Genomic DNA, 21111 nt, shown 5'->3' with positions numbered 1-21111 from the left:
AACTAGGTCAGTTTGCACTTGGAGTAACAAATAACAGCAGAGAATCTGTATCCTTTTCCAACCATCCTCTGTGTTTGCAAAACCTCCTTAGGCTGCTGCAAGTAAGTAGCTTTGCAGAAAAAGATCAGCAGCATCCAGGAGAGCGTTATGTTCTTACTAATTTGTGAGCTACACACCCATCAAACTTCATGCAAATTAGGCAATGTATATGTGATTTTTACTTCACCCGACCGACATGAATATTTAAGTAATGATTTTACTAGTAAAGCTTTAATTAATTATTTTAAAATATTGTGATTAATGTCTAATAAAATTAACACCTAGACAATTTCTGTAAAAAGAATTGCAGTGGCGTGCAGATGCCTTCTTTCCACTTTGGTCACAGCTAATTTTTTTCCTTCAGACCTAATATTTTCTTATTGAACCTAGAAATATTTATTGTTCCTTTCCACTTACCACCCAAATATTTTTATCTAACAGCATATATAACATGAACTCTTTTTGATAAAATCAATTATATTTATGTGCTTTCATTTCACATATAGAAAAAATTTGAACAGATGTGTACATGGACACTGGAACTGGAAGGAAGGTGAGGGGAACTTTCCATTTTCCCCTTAAACACTCTGTGTTTGACATTTTAAAATAATCTAGCAGGTACTAAATTTTTTATAGCACTGGATCCTCCTTCAAGTCACCAAGTCAAAATACTGTCCCCTCTTTAAATCAATAAGTAGAACAACAGCTTTAAGAATAACTACCATTTATTTGAGCACCTACTGTGTCATGCCATTTGCATATTCTTAGGATTGTTCAGGCAATCCTCAGAACAATTCTGTGAAGCAAATATTATTATTATAAAATAATAATATATTATTATTAAATATTATTATTGCAGAATCAAGACTGAAAGAAGTTGAGTAACTTCACTCTAGATCATCTGGTAGAGGGTATAAAGGAGATCTAGCTCTGGGAAGTTAGGCTCTAAAACCTATGCCCTTCCCATGAAAACACATTTTCTTCATAAAAAGGGTAACTTATATCTTGTCTTTTCTGTAGTCTCTAAGTGGTTGATTCCATAAGAAAGTAGTCAAAGCCAGTGACAGTTGAACTCAGTTTTAGCATTTTCGGAAACTGAGATCCAAAAAGTGTAAATGATTGTGAAACGGGCTTCAGTGGCTTCGTTGCAAATCCAGAACTAAACATCTTTTTCTTTTGCTACAAAACGTTGTAAATACTGAAAACAATTTCTCATCTAATTCACTATTGCAAGCTGTCAAATAATTTGGCTATACTCTTGAAGCCAAATGGCTCATTTTGCAGGCATTATTTGCACAGCCATTTCCTTTCTTTTTTTGTGGCAATATATGTGTGGATTAGGAGTAACTCACAGCAACCAAAGGTAAACTAAAAACAAATATGTAATTCGGTTTTAAATGTGCTAAATTTTGTCCTGATGTTAGTATAAATAGTGTATAAACGAAATGTGCACACTACTTGGGGTGGGCTTATAAGGTTATGAATCCTTAATTGTAAAGAAGCCAAAACGTTCTTAGAAAAACAGTAGGTGGAGAAAAGAGAAGATTATTGAACAGGCAATAATAAGAGAGATTTAGTGAGAGACTATAAAAGGCAAAAAAGAGAAACAGCTCAGAGACTCTGAACTGAGACTACGTCCGCCCCAAAAGAAGACTTTATGCAGTGGAATTCTAGAAGCAGACTTTTTAATAGGCTAATACGTAATCAAGTCTTGGGCAGACTATAGGGTAGCAAGTTTAACCTATTACTGGGAAAAGGAGCTGGATATAAAAACAGGAATCTTGACCCCTCTGTGACCAAAGTTTAAGAAAGATTTTAAGAAAGAAACATTTAGCATATAATTAGGGTGAGATATATGACTGTGTGTGTCCTGAGTGCTGAGAAAGGAGGCAGGGATACTCAAGGGTTGACAGAAAAATTGGTGTAGCAACATGTGTGATGGGCTAGAAAGTCAAAGGTAAGCCTTATGCAATTGCAACCTTGAGATAAGGTGAGTAAACCCACATGTGTCTGTACTTATGTCTTACCGCTTTTACTGATACTCATTTTCATTTCAGTTTCAAGAAATCATTTAAATCTTTTTTTTCTGAAAGTAAATCAAAGTTAAAGAAGTCATTAAGTCACATAACAAATACTTACCAAGTGTCTGTTATTTGCTGGACATAGCAGGAGTGCCCCCAGGCAAGCAATAGATACCTGTTTTTCGGAATTCTGATCTCTTTGGGGATTGCCAAAAGGACCTCAAGTAGTGATGATATAGTGGAATAATCTGTATTTCTGCTGACCTTGATGATGTTTGGTGAGTGTTGTGACCTTGGTGGCATTGGTCACATTTTTTTCAAAGATGTATAATCTGTCAAAAGCAAATTGGATCAGGACCATAACAAGGCTTTGCTGTTCATCATTTTCCATAAATTAAGCCTTGTATGGGGGCAAAAAGTATGCATGGGAAACATTCAATTTACTAGTATTATTGCCTTACCTAGTCTCTTACCTCCTTGTTTCCTACTGTTCTTCATGCATCAGGAAGCAAAGACGACTGAAGTGCCTCTTGGTAGCTGATTAATTCAGTGTTTCCTCCATCCATAAGCACCAATTTCCCATAAAAATATAACAGAGTGCTAATACAGAAGAGAAGGGCAATCTCCCTCAAATTATAACATGTAAGGCCTACTGCACAGTTTCCCACAGAGTTATTTAGGTACAGTCCAAGGTGATTTGAAATACTCACGATAAATTGTCTCTTTCTAGGTCCCTGTGGCCTACCTCCACTATAGGTCTGAAGGTTTCCTGAAATGCCATTCTCTCTGTAATATTTTCTATATGGGGTTTTATTAATAGTATTTTACATTTGTCTAGTGCTTTTTGCTAAAGTTTATGTCTTGATTTGAATTTTAGCATTTCTCAATTAATAAACCACCCATTTATTTAGTATTGCTTAGGGTGAATTTACTTATATAACTATCAGATTTCATCCATTGTATGTTGAATGTCCACAATTTTATTTTTAAACAATAACTAATCTCGGTGTTTTAAGTGGACTTTGTACATTCTTCATAGACTAACCATAGCCTTAGAAATACAAGGTGTAGTTTAAGCAGAGAAGTTACATGTTTTAAAAATCACTACTACAAATTGTCTTCAAAAAGTTTATGGAAAAATGCCTATTATAAAAAAAGTATGCATGAATTTCAAAAATGTTTTTGCACCAAAATACACTTGTGCTAACTTTTTGTAACATGTCTGAACAGGATCTCATTTGAGGTACTAAGAAGAATAAGCCATTGGTTTGAAAAAAGTCCTTTTAAGAGCAAAATGAATTCTGCAAAAATAACAAATATCAAATTTATGGTGAATCTCAGGTGGAAGAATGATGAAATCACTGATGCTTTACAAGAAGTTTATGGGGACAATGCCTTAAAGAAATCAGCAGTTTACAAATGAATAACTTGTTTTAGGAAGGGACGAGATGCTGAAGATAAATCCTGCAGTGGGCAAATTCATCCACATCAATTTGCAAGGAAAAAATTTATCTTGTTCATGCCCTAACTAACCAACATTTAACAGTTTGAACAATAGCCAACACCACAGACATCTCAATTAGTTCAGCTTACACAATCCTGACTAAAAAATCAAAGTCGAGCATCTTCCGCTCAATTGGTGCCAAAACCGTGGCACCCAGATCAACTGCAGACAAGAATGGAGCTTCCCATGAATATTTTAAACAACTGGGATCAAGATCCTGTAGCATTTCTCAAAGAATAGTAACAGGAGATGAAACATAGCTTTACCAGTATGATCCTGAAGACAAAGCACAGGCAAAGCAATGGCTACCAAGAGGTAGAGTGGTCCAGTCAAAGAAAAAGCAGACCAGTCAAAAGCAAGGGTCATGGCAATAGTGTTTTGGGATGCTCAAGGCACTTTGTTTGCTGACTTGCTGGAGGGCCAAAAAACGATAACATCTGCTTATTATGAGAGTGTTCTGAGAAAGTTAGCCAGAGCTTTAGCAGACGAATGCCTGGGAAAGCTTCACCAAAGAGTCCTTCTTTACCATGACAATGCTCCTGCTCATTCCTCTCATCAAACAAGAGGAAATTTGTGAGAGTTTCAGTGGGAAATCATTAGGCATCCACCTTATAGTCCTGATTTGGCTCTTTTTAATCTATTTTTGTTTCTTAGTCTTTTTTAAAAAAAATCTTTGAAGGGCAATCATTTTTCTTCAGTAAATAACGTAGAGTGCATTGACATGGTTAAAAAGACTGCATTGACATGGTTAAATTACCAGGACTCTCAGTACATTAGGTATGGATTAAATGGCTGATATATCACTTTCTCATCAATTTCAAGACATTTTTATTTTCTCATATGATGCATCATGAAGCAAAGATGACTGAAGTGCCTCTTTGTACCTGATAGTATCCTGATGTATTTTTATAATTTTAGGTTCTAAGCTTATTTTTAATGTGTATGTGTTTCTCCTATAGAAAATCTTGGTTGATAATTTGTCCTTTTGCTACTTCTAGGCTTCCCAGGATATCCCAATTTCAGAGTACTTTTTATGTTAATTTCTCACTTAGAGGTTGGCAAACCTCACATATATTACCTATTTCAATTATAAGCCCCCAAATTTATGTGAGGGAAGGCATGGTTACAAACTCATAGGGAAGACATTTTCCTCTTTACTTAGAGCCCAAGCCAAGACATTCATTTATTCAATAAAAGTTTACTAAGTTATGTGCTAAAGACTAGGGATATGATAAGAAACAGGCAAAGTCTCTGCTCTTGTGAAAGTTGCATTTTGGAAGAATATCCTTGTGCTGATGGGGAAATTTTCTAGTCCTCCAGCAGGAATCTCAGTTTTCACTCCCTGGCTCCATTAGGCTCATGGCCTCATTTCATATTCTGTTATGGTTATTATAACCCATTTCCATGATTCCCAAGGCTGGCAATATTCTTTCCTCCACCACCTTCAAATTGACCTTACCATTTTATTTTGCCTTCTTCATTTTTGGCAAGTAGGAGCTTGGCTTACTTTATTGTAAGCTCAGCTATACCTTTAAAAGTAAATATACAATTTCTTTTCATCATTTCTATGGGTTTGGTGGCAGACGGAGTTACAATATCTGGTCTACCACATTGCAGGAGCTAGATTTCCCCAGATGACTAATGCTTCAGTCAAAAGTCTCCTTTTTTCCCCCCTCAAACACATTAGATTTACTTATGCCACTGTGGAAAATTATTTCCACTGTCCTTGAAGTCCCCTTTCCCAGGTTTTCCTTCTGCTATTTTTTTCTAATCTTTCAGGGTGTGCTCAAATGTTACCTCTTCAAAGAGACTTTCCTGGAAAACCTCACCTTGAACACTCTATCTCACTCACTAATTTCTTTGTTTTTTCTTATTTATAACTTTATCAGTATTTTGAATTATTATACTTATTTATTTACTTACTTGTTGATCATGCCTCTATCCCACTGTAACGCAACTTCCATGACAGCATAATCTTTTTTGTCTTGTTTACCATTATTTCTCTAGGGTCAGTCTATCACCACTCTTATTGTCTTAGCAGAATTAGGTGTCTCCTGATGTGATGCAAAAAGAAAACACATTATCAATGATGGCTTCTAACCAAGGATTCAAGGCTTCTAATTTAAATTATGTATTATAGACATCACAGGGGGGAAGGCACAAAGTAAATGACACCAGAAAGAGGATTTAACACAAAATCTGGAAGTTGGGATATTTCACAGGATAAATTGCTGAGCCTCTTCAGCAAATAAATGTCTAGCAAATCCTGCATTAGTATCTTTAGTGATCATACCTGAATTTGCTCTCCAAAGGCACCGTATCTATACATTCTTAGTATCCTATCTGTTTTAAGCAGATAATAAAGTCAACTGAACCTTCCCTTACTGTTATACACTGAGTAAGTGCAATTTGGACGGTTTGAAGATATTAAATCTTTCAGCCCAGATTTAAGAATACCTGTTTGAGGGAAATTACAAGAGCTTTTAATGCTTGCTACAGGAAGGGAATGTCTTATCTTTTCTATTTAGTATTTTGCGTTCCAAAGAATGAGAAAAGCTATTCCATAAGTAGATAATTGAATAAGAGAATCAAAACATACATGGAGGTTTTCAAATGTTTCATTTTAAATTTGATGGCAGAGATGCTATGAAAATGTATTAATAGCTAACATTTATTGAACAGAAGGCATTCCAAATGGGGCTCATAGATTATGGCACTTAATCCTCACAAGAACTTGATGAGATATGTATTGTATTAGTCTGTTCTTGCATTGCTATAAAGGAATACCTGAGACTGGGTAATTAATAAAGAGATTTAATTGTCTCATAATTCTGCAGGTTGTCCAAGAAACATGGTGCTGGCATCTGCTCAGCTTCTGGGGAGGCCTCAGGAAACTTACCATCATGGTGGAAGGCAAAGGGAGAGCTGGCACTTCACATGGCCACAGCAGGAGGAAGAGAGTGGTGAGAAGGTGCTACACACTTTTAAACCACCACGTCTCATGAGAACGAACTCACTGTCATGAGAATAGCACTGAGTGGAATGGTGTTAAACCATTCATGAGAAACCACCTCCATGATCCAATCACCACCCACCAGGCTCCACCTCCAACATTGGGGATTACAATTCAACATGAGATTTGGATAGGGACACAGATCCAAACAATATCAGGCACAATGCTTCTTTTGTTTTATAGATGGGGATGACTAAGTCAGGGAGTTTGAATAATTTGTCCAACATCATAAATACTAGGTGATGATGTCACAATTCATACACAGGTATAAAAGTTCCTAATTATTATGCCACACATATCATTGATAAAACACTTATCTTTTTAAAGAAACTACTTTCTAATTGTTTTGGTCTAATTATCTTTTCATTATTAGGACACCTCTCTCAGGACCAGCGTGAGACTGACACATAGTAAACAATGAGTAAATATAGTTATTATTCTTCGATTTTCAACAGATAAATAAGTCACATCCTCACTGACCACATATTTCTCACTGTGAAAAAAGAGAATAACTTTCTAAATTGCTAGAACTTTATTTTATAAGTCAGAAGAGGCACTGGCACTAACAATGACAAATTTTAATAGCCTATCTCTAAGCAATATCGTTGACAGAACAAAATTCATCTTTATTGATAAATGCTAATCTGTATCTGGCTGCTAAGCTATAGTAGAAAAAAATTGTCCTTAGACCAATAATAACTCAGTCTCAATTATCCAATGGATAAATCTCCTAACATTCATCCAAAGATGAATATAACTCACAATATGTGTTATTTTTCTAAAGTTGTTTACTCAAGGTCGAGGGCAGAAAAATATTTGAAATTTTTAGTGCAAGCACAAGTATTCAAATCGGTATTACAGGTCTCACTTTTTTTTCAAATATTTATCTAATTGATTAAAATACAAAGACATGGTTCTCCTTTAAGAAACAAGCAGGCAGCATTTCTTATATTTACATTTGACCTATAGTTTACAAACCAAAGACTAAAGTTAAAATATTGTAAGTCCATTAAACTCCTAATGGATACGTTTATTCCCCAACCCCTGCCACTAAAATTTGTTGCGATTTGTCTTATGATTATAAAGTGAGATGTGTTCATTATAGACAGTATTGAAAACATGTAAGAAGTAATTCCAAAACCTAGAAGGAATACTATTTTTTCATATATAGGACACCCTTTCAGTGTTTTCTCTATATGTCTCTCTATGTACATTTCTATGCAAATATAAAATTATACCTTGTATATTTTGTAACTATTTTTAATGGAGAATATGTAGTGATCATATCCTTATGTCATATATTAGTAGGCATAATTTATATAACTACTTGTCTAGAGTTAGAATTAGGTATTCTCTTTTTTTCTTTATTACAGATAATAAGACATTGAACATCCTTGCACATAAATCTTTGTGTACAAGATCTTCTCTCACCTTTCCACAGACAAGAGAGATGTCTTTTAGAAAACTAAAACATAATTCCAGAAACATTAATTTGTTAGCTTAGTGATATTTTATAAATTACTTGTTCATATTTACAGTTATAGAACATTTTTCCTCTGAACATTCTGAGCAGTTTTATATTAAAACTTACTTGTTATTGTTTAGTGGAACCATTTATTTTAGTGACAGGAATAAAGAATGTGGCAGGAAAGGATCTGGAATGAGAGGACAGAGAAAGAAAAACAGAAAACTCTTTTGTGCCTCATTCTTTTGCTCTTGCTATTCCCTTTTTCCAGAATACTTGTCCCTGCCTTGTCTACCTAAATAGCTTTTATTCCGTCTCCTAAATTTACATTCAGCTATAACGTCATTTCTCCATGTGTGTGTAGTGGTTCTAAATGGGTGCTTTCTTAGCTTTTTTTTTAGAAAAAGAACTTTCTTTTACGTATAGTAGAATACATATGAATCATCCTGGCAAATTTATGAAGGTTTTAAACACAGGTAAAAAGTTGTTTACCTGGGTCCTTTGGACAAATTTCTCTTCTTCTTTTATCCTTTTGCAAAGAGAACAAAGATCAGCAAATACTAGCAGCCTAAAGCTACACTATATGTGGCTTTGCATGCCTACCAATCTTTAGTGTTCCCTTGACTCCTGAAAACAATGGATTCGATCATATTGTGGACGTTAGAGGCACATTAACGCTTTCTTGTGGAAACAGATGTTTGGTGGGCTTGTGTTTGTAGATGAGACATATTAAATACATCTATGTTAATACAGCCTTCCCTTATAATGTCTTATTATTTTGCTATTTGTTTTTTGTTTGTTTGTTTGTTTTTTAAGACGGAATCTCGCTCTGTCACCCAGGCTGGAGTGCAGTGGTGCAATTTGAGCTCACTGCAAGCTCCGCCTCCCGGGTTCACACAATTTTCCTGCCTCAGCCTCCCGACTAGCTGGGACTACAGGCACCCACCACTATGCCCGGCTAACTTTTTGTATTTTTTTAGTAGAGACGGGGTTTCACCGTGTTAGCCAGGATGGTCTCGATCTCCTGACCTCATGATCTGCCCACCTCGGCCTCCCAAAGTGCTGGGATTACAGGGGTGAGCCACCGCGCCCGGCCCTGCTATTTGTTTTTATAGATGACCTAACAAATCATGTCTGAAACTAAGAGTTTGTTCAAATTGTTTCTTCAGTTGCTAAAATATTTAGCCCTACTCACCATGGAAGTTCCAGAAAAATGACTTATGATCAGTAATACTTCCTCTCAGATCGTTGAGTACAAGGAATACTAGGGATTCAACTGAGGTAACAATCCCCCTCCCTCTTCTTTAAATCTAAAACACCATGCCATCCTAGAGAAATGGAAATCTCCAGTGAAAACACATGGACATATACAGAATCTTAAACAACAGTACACAAAACTAAGAAGGCATAAAAAAGCAGGATAGTTTAAATACACGATGATTTTTATACTGTGTTATCCTACCCTTTGCTTTTGCTTTTTAGTTTATGAATGTCTGTATTGTTTGTTATAAGCAATGTGTATTACATTCATCATGAAGACAAAAAAGAAAAAAAGGCCCAAAGATACAACTAAAACCATAAGACAAATATTAAACTGAGAGAAATATTCATCACACATATGAAAAAGAATTATTATCTTTAATAATACCTTGATGGAAAGAGTTCAGGGAAACTGATAAGAAAGATAACAAACACCTCAATAATAAAATATGGGCAAAGGTCAAAAGGAGACAGATTTCACAGGAAGGGAAATGGCAAATGGTCATTCTGCTACCACTATGCTTTTTTTTTTTCTAAAACAAAATCATATTTATTCTTTTGTTGAAAACATTTGTGTTTCTTTCTCCATTTTCTATGAGATTAAGAAGAAGGAAATTGGTATTACATGCTGAAAGAATGTTAGAAAACCGTAGAATAATTGAGTCAAATTAGTATTATATATAAGTATTAATAATACTCTTTGATACTTTTATTACTACCTTTTAATAAAAGTATCAAAGAGTATTATTAATACTCTTTGACTTAGTTATCCTACTTCTACAAAACTATCCTAAAGATAAAGTCTGATAGTTCCAAGTTTGAGTTGTTTAACATGTGGTTTAACAAAAGTTAAAAATTACTATCCCAAGGTATACATCTGGAAAATGATTTGATAAATAACAGCATATAGTATGTCATTCCAAAAATTTTTGTAAAATAATTTATGATATTATCCTCAGTAAACTAGCGCACGAACAAAAAACCAAACACCGTGTGTTTTCACTTATAAGTGGGAGCTAACAATGAGAACTCATGGACACAGGGAGGGGAAAAACACACTTTGGGGCCTGTCAAGGGGTGGGGTAGGGGGAGGAAGAGCATTAGGAAAAATAGTTAATGTATTGTGAGATTAATATCTAGGTGATAGGTTGATAGGTGCAGCAAATCACCACGGCACATGTTTACCTATGTAACAAACTTGCACATCCTGCTCATGTACCCTGAAACTTAAAATAAAAATAAGAGTATTAATAGTTTAATTGTTTATTGCATATTGTAAAGCTACTTCCCAGAGAGGTCAAATCATTTTTCTACTTCAAGTTTATTACTTATCTCATCTTCTTTTATTCCCCTCAATATCTTCCTACTTTCAGAACCCCCTCTCTGGTTCTTCACACTCTGTGTATTCTTTTTCCAACTAAAAGGTCAGTCACCAGTTTCTTTGTCCCAATCAATATATATCATGAGGGAGCTGATATCATGCCTTTGTCTCTTCTATTTCTTCTAATGTAGGAAATAATTATGTACTTTTTAAAAAATCACACCTTAATTTAGACCTTTTTTTTTTTCATGACATGAGAACATTTTAAACTGCCATCCTATGTATTCATAGATCTCCACTTTAAAAGTGTAACATTTCAAGCTTTTTAGTCAGGATACAATTACTCCTTTTTTACATTCACCATTTTTATGCTGCTACCAGGAGCTTTTTCAGCATTTGCTTTGACTTCAGTCATCAGTGTATTTCTTACTACTTTTGCACAGATCTGGGCATTTTTGACATAGCTGAGCCCAGCCTGTTACCAATACATCCACATGATGTCATGACAGCAGATAAAGATTTGTTATTGGTTCAGATCTTGAAGCTATTTGAACGGTGGGCTGGGTGCAGTGGCTGATACCTGTAATCTTAGCACTTTGGGAGGCGGAGGCAGGAGGATCACTTGAGGCCAGGAGTTAAAGACCAGTGTGGGCAACGTAGGGAGACTCCTCTCTACAAAAAAATTAAAAATTAAAAAAAAAATTGAATGGCAGTTCAGGTATCTCTGCAGCTAACCTGTTGGAGGGTCACAGGCTGGTCAAAACAACAGTAACAACAGCAATTCTTCTTTTGTTGAAAATAATAGAATGATAAATTATAAATGCTTCGGTGAAATGTAATAAAATGACTGATCTGTATTTGTGTCCTTAGTATGTAAAAATTTGATAGTAAGAAAACATTAAAAATTTACACATTGCACATCAATGTCTGCTAACATCACAAAAAGAATGATGAACAGGAATTATGTCTTCCTGATGGAAAAAAACAATTTGCCACACATAAAAAAATTGAACATAAATCTGGTTTAATTTATAGGAAATATAGGTGACAGAGAAACATGTTAAATTATATCAGCAATCAGGAAAATAAGAACCTGATTTACAAGAATTATAAAAAAACACCAGTTAGAGGAAAAATCTAATGACTTAAAGAAATATAGAAGATACATTAACTAGTGCAATGTTATAATCTTATTTGCATCTTGATTCAAAAGAACTGTTAAAATAATGATATATATATGAGATCATTGAAAACTTTAACATTGATTAAGAAATTCATGATTGTATTTGTTTTTGTTTTTCTGTGATAGTATCATGGTTGTGCTAAATAAATAGTCCTAAGTTTGTCCTAAAATTTTTAAAATAATTTTTAGTGTTACATACTAACATATTTATTGATAAAATACATGATGTTAGGACTCTGAGTTAGATTTTTCAAAGTTTCTTTTGAGAAATTGAAGTCTCAGTTTGCCTTGGGATTAAAATTTACTCCCAAACTGAGAAATTAACATGAAAAGTAGACTCGGGTGACAAAACACTTGAATCACCAACAGGAGCAAATATAAAACCACTTCGGAATTTCTAAATTTTTTTTTTAGTTTTGAGACGAGTTTTACTCTTGTCGCCCAGGCTGGAGTGCAACGGCACGATCTCTGCTCATTGCAACCTCTGCCTCCCGGGTTCAATTGATTCTCCTGCCTCAGCCTCCCGAGTAGCTGGGATTACAGGCATGTGCCACCACATGTGGCTAATTTTATATTTTTAGTAGAGATGGGGTTTCACCATGTTGGCCAGGCTGGTCTCAAACTCCTGACCTGAGTGATCCCCTCACCTCGTCCTCCCAAATTGCTGGGATTACAAGTGTAAGCCACCATGCCTGACCAGGAGTTTCTTAAGAGCAGTTCTCTCCACATGAATTGGCAGAGAATTACCTACTTAAAATCAACTCTATCTTTTCACTTATCTTTCCAGTTTAACTCTCTCTAGAGCCCGAACACAACAATCCTTCAACTCCACCAGAATCTCTAATTTATTGATCCTATCACCTTTTCTTGATCCTGCACTTTCTAGATATTCTTACTCCTCTCCTTACCCTGCTTTAATTCCATGATCTGGCTTTACAATTAGTATACACTCTCAACTCCATTGCATCTCTGCCTTTATGGTATTCACTTGGTAGAACTGCAACCTTGGTTAAATCCACCTGTCCTCACTGCCCTGGCATGCTGCAGCTGAATATGGCTGGGAAAAACACTGAAACACTGACCGGTCCCACTTTAAATTCATGACCTTAAACCTCAAATGGCCCCTTAGTGCTGCCAAGGAATTTAACTACACATCCCGAATCCATTTCCTTTTCTCCTGTCCTACATCAGTGTTCTGTGCGTTCTCTGCTGTCAAATCCTGGGCACCTTCCCTCTCATCCTCTCAGATGACGAGTTTGCTTCCTACTTCTCTGAGAGAGTAGTAGAAGTCAGAAAAAAAAATTCTACAAAACTTGCATTCTACGAACTTGCATTACCATATCTGCTCACACTAGTCAGCTTGCCAGCCTTTATTCTCTGACTATAGATGAACGATTCACGCTTTGACCCCATACTAGCCTTTCAAATTGTGTACAGGACACCATCCCCTCCTGATTACTTGACGACTTCAACAATTCTCTTTTCCCTCTCCTACACCATCAACTTATCCTCTCTTCTGGGATACTTTGAGTAGTAAATGTGCTGCTATAATTCCATCTTAAAATATTTATGCATGCATGCACACCCAAACACATGCATACCCAGGAGAAAAATGTCTCTTGATTCCACTTCCACCTCCAGATCCTTCCTCATTTTTCTGAACTCTATTGTAATTAAACTCTTAGAAAAAGTTGTCTATATTCATTGACTACAATTTCCCTCTTGCCATCAGGCTTTTGGTCCAACCGCTTCATCCTAACTGATCTCCCTATACAAATCCAGGGGTCAGTTTTCAGTCCTCATGTTACTTTACCTAACAACATCATTTGACACAACTGGTCATTCCCACCTCCTGGAAACACTATCCACTTGACTTCAGAATTCCAGTCTCTCTTGTTTCTTCTCTTATATCTCTGGATACTTCTCTAAGCCTCTCTTGCTAATTCATCCTCTTTACAGTGAATCTTTTTTTTTTTTTTTTTTTTTGAGAGGGAGTCTTGCTCTGTTGCCCAGGCTGGAGTGCAGTGGCTCTATCTCGGCTCACTGCAAGCTCCGCCTCCTGGGTTCACGCCATTCTCCTGCCTCAGCTTCCCGAGTAGCTGGGACTACAGGCGCCCACAACCATGCCCAGCTAATTTTTTAAATTTTTACTAGAGATGGAGTTTCACTGTGTTGGCCAGGATGGTCTAGCTCTCCCTACCTCATGATCCGCCCACCTCAGCCTCCCAAAGTGCTGGGATTACAGGCGTGAGCCACCGCGCCTGGCAGAATCTCTTAACATTAGAGTGCCCCAGGGCTCAATCTCTGGACTTCTCTATTTATACATACACCTGTGGTGATGACATCCAATCTATGACTTAAGTATCATCTATATGTCTTGATTGCCAATTTTAATTCTCTAGCTTGGACCTCTCCTGTGAATTCCATATTTATGTAGCAAATTGCCTATTTGAAATCTCCAGTTGGGTGTATAATAGATAACTCAAATTTAAGATGTCCAATGCTGAACGCCTTTATTTTCCCACCCTCAAATCATGCTTTATGTAGTTACTAAATGGAAATTACATTTTTTTTTAAGTTGCTAGGCCCCAGACTTAAAGGCATTATTGACACATTTTCCTCTGTCACCGCCCCCACCCCGCATATCCAGTACTTTAGGGAATCTTATTGGCTCTACCTTCAATGTAACATTGGTTTGATCAATTATTATCATTTCTACTATTTCCACTTTGGTTCAAGCCACCATCATCCCTCACCTAGATAGCTATAGTAGTTTCCTAGGTGTTCTCCATGCTTCTACCCTTGACTCCTTTAATCTATATTCAAATAATATTCAAATTCATTTGCTACTTATTACAACTTACAAGACCCTATGCAATCTGCCTACCCACTGTATGCACTACACTCTCCTGCTACTTTCCCCAAATTCTATTTTCTACAGCCATACTGGCCTACTTGCTGTTCCTTGAAGATGCCAGTCACTCTCCCTCTTTAGGAATTGAAAAGATCTTCTCCTGGAGAGCTCACTTTCTCACCTCTTTCAAGTCTTTGCTCATATAGTATTTTTCCAGTGAAGCCAAACATGGATATTTCATTTATTCTGCAATCACTCCCACTGTCACTGTAAAACCACCATACACTTGACCTGCTCTATATTTTTTTCATATGACCTATCATCTTATAATATGTAATAAAATGTGCTTATTTATTATGCTACTTGTGTATCTCCGATTACTACAGTGTGGAATCCATTGTGAAGAGAGAATTAATCTGTTTGCCACTTAAGCATTCTCAGCGCTGACAAAAGGAGATGGCACTTATAAGAACTCAATTAATATTTATCAACAGAATAAACACATCTAAAATTACAAAACATTTGTGGATTTTTTTGTTATAAAATAATTGGGTAAAGACTAAAAATATGCATGTTTAAACTGATTAAAGACAAAATAAGGGAAAAACAAATGTGAAGAATAAGAAAAGTGACATAGGCTTATCAACATCAGAATGCCAAAAATAGCATTTTAACATGTAAAATATAAATGGAGGGAAAATGCTACATAAAAATAAAAGAAATAGTCCAATAAGAAAATGATACTACATGAACTGTATACAACAACGGGATAGTTTTGAACTATTAAAAGCAAAAATGTACAGAATTATAGAAAGAAATTAACAGATGATCACAGAAAGATCTTTTTTCTTTTAAAAAATTATTTTATTTTTTTTAAATATTATTATTATTATACTTTAAGTTTTAGGGTACATGTGCACAATGTGAAGGTTTGTTATATATGTATACATGTGCCATGTTGGTGTGCTGCACCCAACTCATTTAGCATTTAACTAATTTAATTAATTAATTAATTAACTAATTTAATGAGCATTTAACTTGTCATTTAGCATTAGGTATATCTCCTAATGCTATCCCTCCCCCTTGCCCCACCCCACAACAGTCCCTAGTGTGTGATGTTCCCCTTCCTGTGTGCATGGGGAATGCATTGTTCAATTCCCACCTATGAATGAGAACATGCAGTGTTTGGTTTTTTGTCCTTGAAATAGTTGGCTGAGAATGATGGTTTCCAGCTTCATCCATGTCCCCACAAACGACATGAACTCATCATTTTTTATGGCTGCATAGTATTCCATGGTGTAGATGTGCCACATTTTCTTAATCCAGTCTATCATTGTTGGACATTTGGCTTGGTTCCAAGTCTTTGCTATTGTGAATAGTGCCGCAATAAACATATGAGTGCATGTGTCTTTATAGCAGCATGATTTATAATCCTTTGAGTATATACCCAGTAATGGGATGGCTGGGTCAAATGGTATTTCTAGTTCTAGATCCCTGAGGAATTACCACACCAACTTCCACAATGGTTGAACCAGTTTACAGTCCCACCAACAGTGTAAAAGTGTTCCTATTTCTCCACATCCTCTCCAGCACCTGTTGTTCCCTGACTTTTGAATGATGGCCATTCTAACTGGTGTGAGATGGTATCTCATTGTGGTTTTGATTTGCATTTCTCTGATGGCCAGTGATGATGAGCATTTTTTCATTGTTTTTTGGCTGCATAAATGTCTTCTTTTGAGTAGTGTCTGTTCATATCCTTCGCCCACTTTTTGATGGGGTTGTTTGTTTTTTTCTTGTAAATTTGTTTGAGTTCATTGTAGATTCTGGATATTAGCCCTTTGTCAGATGAGTAGGTTGCAAAAATTTTCTCCCATTCTGTAGGTTGCCTGTTTGCTCTGATGGTAGTTTCTTTTGCTGTGCAGAAGTTCTTTAGTTTAATTAGATCCCATTTGTCAATTTTGGCTTTTGTTGCCATTGCTTTTGGTGTTTTAGACATGAAGTCCTTGCCCATGCCTATGTCCTGAATGGTATTGCCTAGGTTTTCTTCTAGGGTTTTTATGGTTTTAGGTCTAACATGTAAGTCTTTAATCCATCTTGAATTAATTTTTGTGTAAGGTGCAAGAAAAGGATCCAGTTTCAGCTTTCTACATATGGCTAGCCAGTTCTCCCAGCATCATTGATTAAACAGGGAATCCTTTCCCCATTTCTTGTTTTTGTCAGGTTTGTCAAAGATCAGATAGTTGTAGATATGTGGCATTATTTCTGAGGGCTCTGTTCTGTTCCATTGGTCTACATCTCTGTTTTGGTACCAGTACCATGCTGTTTTGGTTACTGTAGCCTTGTAGTATAGTTTGAAGTCAGGTAGCATGATGTCTCTGGCTTTGTTTTTTTGGCTTAGGATTGACTTGGCAATGCGGGCTCTTTTTTGGTTCCATATGAACTTTAAAGTAGTTTTTTCCAATTCTGTGAAGAAAGTCATTGGTAGCTTGATGGGGATGGCATTGAATCTATAAATTACCTTGGCCAGTATGGCCATTTTCATAATATTGATTCTTCCTATCCATGAGCATGGAATATTCTTCCATTTGCTTGTATCCTCTTTTATTTCATTGAGCAGTGGTTTGTAGTTCTCCTTGAAGAGATCCTTCACATCCCTTGTAAGTTGGATTCCTAAGTATTTTATTCTCTTTGAAGCAATTGTGAATGGGAGTTCACTCATGATTTGGCTCTCTGTTTGTCTGTTATTGGTGTATAAGAATGTCTGTGATTTTTGCACATTGATTTTGTATCCTGAGACTTTGCTGAAGTTGCTTATCGGCTTAAGGAGATTTTGGTCTGAGACAATGGGGTTTTCTAGATATGCAATCATGTCATCTGCAAACAGGGACAATTTGACTTCCTCTTTTCCTAATTGAATGCCCTTGATTTCCTTCTCCTGCCTGATTGCCCTGGCCAGAACTTCCAACCCTATGTTGAATAGGAGTGGTGAGAGAGGGCATCCCTGTCTTGTGCCAGTTTTCAAAGGGAATGCTTCCAGTTTTTGCCCATTTAGTATGATGTTGGCTGTGGGTTTGTCATAGATAGCTCTTATTATTTTGAGATATGTCCCATCAATACCTAATTTATTGAGAGTTTTTAGCATGAAGAGCTGTTGAATTTTGTCAAAGGCCTTTTCTGCATCTATTGAGATAATCATGTGGTGTTTGTCATTGATTCTGTTTATATGCTGGATTACGTTTATTGATTTGCGTATGTTGAACCAGCCTTGCATCCCAGGGATGAAGCCCACTTAATCATGGTATATAAGCTTTTTGATGTGCTGTTGGATTCGGTTTGCCAGTATTTTATCGAGGATTTTTGCATTGATATTCATCAGGGATATTGGTCTAAACTTCTCTTTTTTGGTTGTGTCTCTGCAGGCTTTGGTATCAGGATGATGCTGGCCTCATAAAATGTGTTAGGGAGGATCCCCTCTTTTTCTATTGACTGGAATAGTTTCAGAAGGAATGGTACCAGCTCCTCCTTGTACCTCTGGTGGAATTCAGCTGTGAATCCATCTGGTCCTGGACTTTTATTGGTTGGTAAGCTATTAATTATTGCCTCAATTTCAGAGCCTGTTATTGGTCTATTCAGAGATTCAACTTCTTCCTGGTTTAGTCTTGGGAGGGTTTATGTGTCCAGGAATTTATCCATTTCTTCCAGATTTTCTAGCTTATTTGCATAGAGGTGTTTATGGTATTCTCTGATGGTAGTTTGTATTTCTGTGGGATCGGTGGTGATATCCCCTTTGTCATTTTTTATTGAGTCTATTTGATTCTTCTCTCTTTTCTTCTTTATTAGTCTTGCTAGCGGTCTATCAATTTTGTTGATCTTTTCAAAAAACCAGTTCCTGGATTCATTGATTTTTTTGAAGGGTTTTTTGTGTCTCTATTTCCTTCAGTTCTGCTCTGATCTTAGTTATTTCTTGCCTTCTGCTAGCTTTTGAATGTGTTTGCTCTTGTTTGTCTAGTTCTTTTAGTTGTGATGTTAGGGTGTCAATTTTAGATCTTGATCAGAGAAAGATCTTAATAAATTTCTACCAAAAGAAGATTTGCAAAGGAGAGGAGAAAGATCAGTTAAGATATAGGAGTCAAACAATAAAATTATCAGATTTTATCTAATTTTTATGAATTCAATATGCATTATATAATATTTATATTATATAGTACTCTGATTTATTTATGATATTTAAATATTAAGTATATCAATATATTTACCCCCATAAAGAAAACCAGATGATTCTTTTTTCTATTTTTTATTTTTATTTGTTTGTTTATTTTTGCCAGCGGGAGTTTTCATCATTTTTTAAAATAACCACATAAAAGGCCATAAAAATTTCTTGAAAAATTAATGTGATGCATGCCATATTCTCTGATTTTGATTCAATTAAATATTTTTAAAGTAACAAACCCTGCTTAAATTTTGGAAACTGATATTTTAAAAACTTAATAATGTGCACAATTTTTTTCTATGGGTTAAAGGCATAAAAACAATTAAAACTACAAAATAGAATGAATAATTATCTGCCAAGTCTTATGGAGTATAGCTAAACTATAACTAAGGATGAAATTCATAGCCTTAAGTACATTTCTTTAAAAAATGAGAAACACGATGTGTTCGGGCTCGGGTGGGCGTTGGTGGTGTCAGGGTGTAGTGGGCGGAGAAGACTTTTGGCCAGGCAGATGGCTTTCTGGTGGTAGGGATTGGGGGCCTCTGTGCGCGGGAAATCTCTACAGCACCAGCAGCAGCTGGAGGACAGCAAGGAGCTGCAGACTTTGGCCAGCCATCAGGAGACCCACGCCAGGGCCCTGAGTTCCCAAGGCAGACAGTTCCAAAGGAGGCTGCCCCTGAGAGCTGTCAATCTCAGCCTCTAGGCAGGCCCCTTCTGGAAACGCCTGGAAAAACCAGAGCCAGGGCAGCAGGGCCTCTAGGCTGCAGCTCCCTCAGCTAAGGGTGCCTTGGGTGCCCCAAGTCCCAGAGAAGCCAGAAGTCCTGCCAAAGCGGCACCAAATGGCTGGTGGAGACCCAGGTGAAGGCCAGGAGGAGGAAGAGGGGGGCACAGAGGGCAGTGGATCACCAACTCACAGCCTGAGCCACGAGAGCACCCGGCTGTCTGGAGCCGCCCCTGCCCACTCAGCCGCAGACCCCTGGGGGAAGGAGCATCACCGCCTCTCTGCCCCATAGGCTCACGTGCCCACCCAGTAAGGCTGTCGAGGCAGGAGGCTGCCTTCCGGAGCCCCTACTACTCAACAGAGCCCCTCTGCTCTCCCAGTGAGTCTGACAGTGACCGAGGCCCTGCGGGGGCGGGAACTCAGCATCTCCAGAAGCTCTCCCGAGAGCTCGACGAAGGTATTATGGCGGAAGAGAGTGGTGACGTGACCGTCTCTCTCACTCATGACGGAGGAAGTGCCCCGCAGTTCTGTCCTGCAGGAAACAAGACCTGTCTGACCACCGAGGCTTCATACCCAAGGATGTCTATGCTTCCAGTGAGCTTCCTGGAGGAAACCCCCAGGAGCCATCAGTACCCCTGGGCCATGCTAACAAGGACCTGATTAACAAGGAGCCCTGTGCCCCCCTGCTCCAGCCACATCTGGACCCATCAGTGACCGCCTGCTACAGCCTGGGAGTGCCTTGAGATCTTGCAGAGGTGGGGACAATTATTCTTTCTAGTTTTCCAGGGACTCTTGGGCTTAGAAACTCATCGTACACTTGACCTTGAGTCTTGTATTTGCTTCGTCAGTAATGTGAAGTGCCAGCATCAGATGTTTGAGAGCTCTGAGCTGTGTACCTGGGTGTCTGGTTTTTGGGGAGTCATCCGCAGAATCACTCACCCACTGTGTTTATGGTGCCAAGGATCTTGGGAGGTCCCACTCTCATCCCTGCTTTTCCTACTAGGGACTCAAAGGAAGGCATAGGAGATATTTCCAGGCTTAAGACCATGGGCTCACGGGTACCTATTTATATGCCCAAAGCAGAGTACTGGGGGTGTGCTGGGAGGGGTAGCCCTGTTCAAGAGCAATTTCTGCCCTTTGTAAATTTAAGAAATCTCCTTTGTCATTTTATTAGAAAGAAACCTAGATAACATTGCATTCTCATAATAAAGACTGTTTGCGTTTGGAAAAAAAAGAAACACTTAAAATAAATTAGTTAAGCATTCAAATCAAGAAGCTGCACAAATAATAGTGAGAAAACTTGGAAAGAAATTATTTTTCAAGAGATATGAACAGAAATTAATGACTAGTAGACCAACTTAAAAACAGGTGATTAATAAAATCAATCTATTTATTAAAAGATAAATAAAAATACATTATCAAATAAAACTAATCGAAAGAATAAAGAAGCCACAAATAAATAATTTTAAGAAAAATGAAAAGAATGAATGTTTTAAAAGTCACAAGACAGCAGCTTGAAC

General features: G+C 37.1%; 1 pseudogene; it reads left to right on the top strand.

Moving 5' to 3' along the window:
• Positions 1-568: 568 nt before the first annotated feature.
• On the top strand, positions 569-20251 carry LOC100592941 (annotated as a pseudogene).
• The last annotated feature ends 860 nt before the right edge of the window (positions 20252-21111 follow it).

The sequence above is a fragment of the Nomascus leucogenys genome, chromosome 9 (assembly GCF_006542625.1).
Source record: "Nomascus leucogenys isolate Asia chromosome 9, Asia_NLE_v1, whole genome shotgun sequence".
NCBI classification, from domain to species: Eukaryota; Metazoa; Chordata; class Mammalia; order Primates; family Hylobatidae; genus Nomascus; species Nomascus leucogenys.
This window is presented reverse-complemented; position numbering and strand designations above follow the sequence as displayed.